Below are 3,569 nucleotides of genomic sequence, written 5' to 3'. Positions count from 1 at the left end.
AGGCATGAGAGAACAAACTCCAGGCATCCTAGAACATGTCATCAGTATCCACGTGGATAAGGAGGAACCAAACTTACGTCCCTATTTCCTATTAAAAATGCCTGGGTGTAACATTGTTTTGCTCTTTGCCACGATTTTTGGTCCCACCTCACTTTTTTCCCTTCAAAAGAACTGTTCAAGCAAATGAGAGCAGTAACAGCCAGACCGTGTGCGATTTCTGCATGCACGCCTGCGTGTTAGCTAAACCCGAGAGAGACGTGGAAGTGGCTTTCTACGCAGAATTGTTTTCCTGTTGTCTACGAGAATAACACAACTAGTGTTTCTAGCTCCTGAGAAGATTGTAGATAACGTGCAGATATAGGAAACACAGACAGGGGAGGGCAAAAGCTACTCCCGTCTCCCACTGCAGAGTGGACTAAGGTAAAATCCCATCACCAATCTCTTCCAAATTACTTCAAAGTGTGGAGTCTTGGTCGGCTGTTTAGCTGGTGAACTGAACTAGCTCCAAATCTGTCAGGTGAGGCTTTAACCCAGAAACTTCAGGTTTATAAACGCTTTACAAGTGACAAAACTCCTAAGGCTGAAGGTTTTGCTGCGTTGCCCTGATCGTCTACAGTCAGGACCAGTCACTGGAATGTCCGAACACTGAACACATCAGGCTGTTCTCAGTCCTCCCTAATGACGGTGTGACTAAAACAGGTGATTTTACTGTATATGCAAATTTGCTAAAATAAACTGGATCCCGAATAATAGCAGGTTGTGAAGGACCAAAGCCCTGCTCCTTTAAGAGTGTCTCTAATTTGGTTTTAAATACTGTGTTGTTTTAAAACACTATAGTCTTCGTGATTCAATTAGTCTCTGCAAACACTAAAGGCAGTCTCGGGAGACAAATTAGACAGGGGTTTTACAGCAGAATTAATATGGCAAATCCTCATATCCTGTGGAGTTTTATGTGCTTGTAAAAGTAGAAAAAATATAAAAGGTAAAACTCTGGAGTATATAGTGGAATTACTATCATCTGCTCCAGGATCTCCAAGGGTCTGGAATTATTATGGTTTATTGAAAGCAATTACTAATTCATTCCAGCTCAGGAAAGCTTTCTGACCAAAGCCAAGCTTGTATCTCGTGAAAAGTCAACGGGAGTAAAGCACATGCTAACATTTAAGCGTGTCTTTGAAGCTCTTTCCTGAATCAGGGCTGCCCTTACGTTTAAACAACTCCGGTCCGATGCCTGTGCGTTGTTTCTGTTTGTATTCAGATCTATGGGAGGGATCCTATACAGTCAACGATCACTAGTTCTGAACGTAGGGAACATTCCACATGCATTTCTGTACAAGAACTCATGCAATACTGGCATTAATACAGACTTCACTCTATGTTACAGCTGAAACGCTCACTGACTTCTCCTACTGCCCAGGCATTTCTACCTAGAAAATTGCTTTTCAAAACTTGGGGAGTTTTACCTCATACCCTGTTTTCTTTGTGGCTTCTACTGGTTTGAATGGCTCTTTTTCCCACTGAACATTTTTTTTTTTCTCTTCTTTTAGGCCTTTTCAAGGTCCCCCTAATTCCCTGAAGGAATTAATTGTTGAGCTCAGCCCCACCCCAGGATGATCCTCATGCAAACAAAACTCCGCTCCCAAGGGAGCACTTGCAGGATCAGGTTTTAGAGGTGGCACCAGGTATAGCTCAGGAAGAAGGAAGGCCTCAGAGATTCCTTAGCATGTGCCACCAGGACGAGCATCTTCAAATAATCAAACATCACTTGTGGCAGAAGGAAAAGAACCACTTCTCAACAGCGACCTCAACAACCACCCATCCAAAGGTTCATTCACCCCCTGGGGATCCTGCTTTCTCCATGCAAACTGAGCTCATGGGTGCTGGAGGAAAGCACATCTCAGACTCCTCTCCTACCCCCATCAGCTCTAGCAGTTCAGTCTACTTGTGGATATCAAAGATTTAGGCTTTCCTCGTGGGTCTGTGGAGACTGTCCCATGCTGAATAGCAGGAGAACCTAGATGTGATTTCATGGCTGGTCTCTGGGCTTAGCAGAGACTCAGAGGAAAGATGGCAGGACATGCTGATCCTGACTATGACAGGAATGGCCTGTGTCACTGAAATGACAACACCTTTGACTGGAGTCATCATCTCTAACAGGCAGGGTCATGACTACTAGTCAGAGTCCCTGGAAAGGCAGAGACCTGGGGAGGGACTCTGAGTTTTCCACCAAGAGAACAAAAGAGAGGGTAAAAGCATGTCAAATTATCCGTCCCACTAAGACAAAAGCTCTGACGAATAACATTGTTGGCATAAACACGGCCTTTGACATCCTTATGCTTAAAAGGTCATATTTTCTCATGACCAGTATCTACAGTAGCACCCACAAGATTAAACAGCCATAAATTAGCACCCATAACCAAATCTGCACCCAAAATACTTCAGCACCTTCTGTTACAGGATCTGAAAGCACTTCACAAACGTTAACCAACAGTTGGCCTCACAACCCCAGTGAGGTAGAATAGTATTGTCCCTGTAGGGACAGATAGACAGATTGAGGCACAGGGTTACCAAGAGACCTGCTCCCGTTCAGACATTAAATTTAGCGATGCCAAGGGCTGAATGAAGGTGTCCCGGCTGCTGCAGCTGTGCTTGGTGCACAATACCGTCCTTTCCCCCACAAACCTCCATCATGAGCCCTTAGCCTTGGAACCAAACGTGGGATTCTATTTACAATAGGTGAAACCATCATTTAGCAGTCGTGTAGTCAGGGAGTTATTCAATTAAATGAAGTTATTGTGGGAACAAACGATTTCTTGTGCAAAACTCCGGGTGTAAAAATGATCATGCACTAAGACTACCGGGTGCAAATTTGGTGCATAGTAACTCTGACCCCTTGATAATCCCCAAGCCTGGTCTCTCTCAGCTAAGTCTCCTTTTGAAGCTGCATGCTATGCATCATCACACGAACCTCTACAGCTGCAGCCTGCCCAGGTTGCTTCACACCGGCAGTGCAAGCAAACAAAACATGGAGTGGCTTTGGGAACAACCTGGCATTCGCGTAGCATCAAACATCACAACGTTATAATTCATTCTAAGCACAAGGGGTTGCGAGGCGATAGGGGATAGGTGTGTATGTTGAAACAAAGGCAAATAGAGCAACAAAGAAAGATTTGATTGCACAGATTTCATTTAGGTAAAGTTCTGTAAGAATCAGTTTCGTCGAAAGCTTATTCCTTGAGAAAGGGAGGCAATGCCAGCGAGCCTACAACAAAGCTTCGGCGGAGCAAAACCACCAGCCCTGCGTGAATAGATGAACTTTGCATTCCGTAGGAGTCATTACTGATTAATAATAGCAAAAGGTTTCTCTAAATACAGTAAGTTTGTGTTTGTCAGAGAGAAGAGTTTCTTAAAATACGAGTTTTTGAACACCACAAAATTCCATTGGTTATATACGTAGCGAATCTGGCCGTAGTTAGGAACACTGAAGTGTAAAAAAGCAAATACAGAGTCTTAAACATTACAAAAACTATCAAAACATTCAATAGATTGAATTGACCTTCCCCCCCTCC

This window comes from Buceros rhinoceros, unplaced genomic scaffold (genome assembly GCF_000710305.1).
Source record: "Buceros rhinoceros silvestris isolate BGI_N320 unplaced genomic scaffold, ASM71030v1 scaffold34153, whole genome shotgun sequence".
NCBI lineage: Eukaryota > Metazoa > Chordata > Aves > Bucerotiformes > Bucerotidae > Buceros > Buceros rhinoceros.
This window is presented reverse-complemented; position numbering follows the sequence as displayed.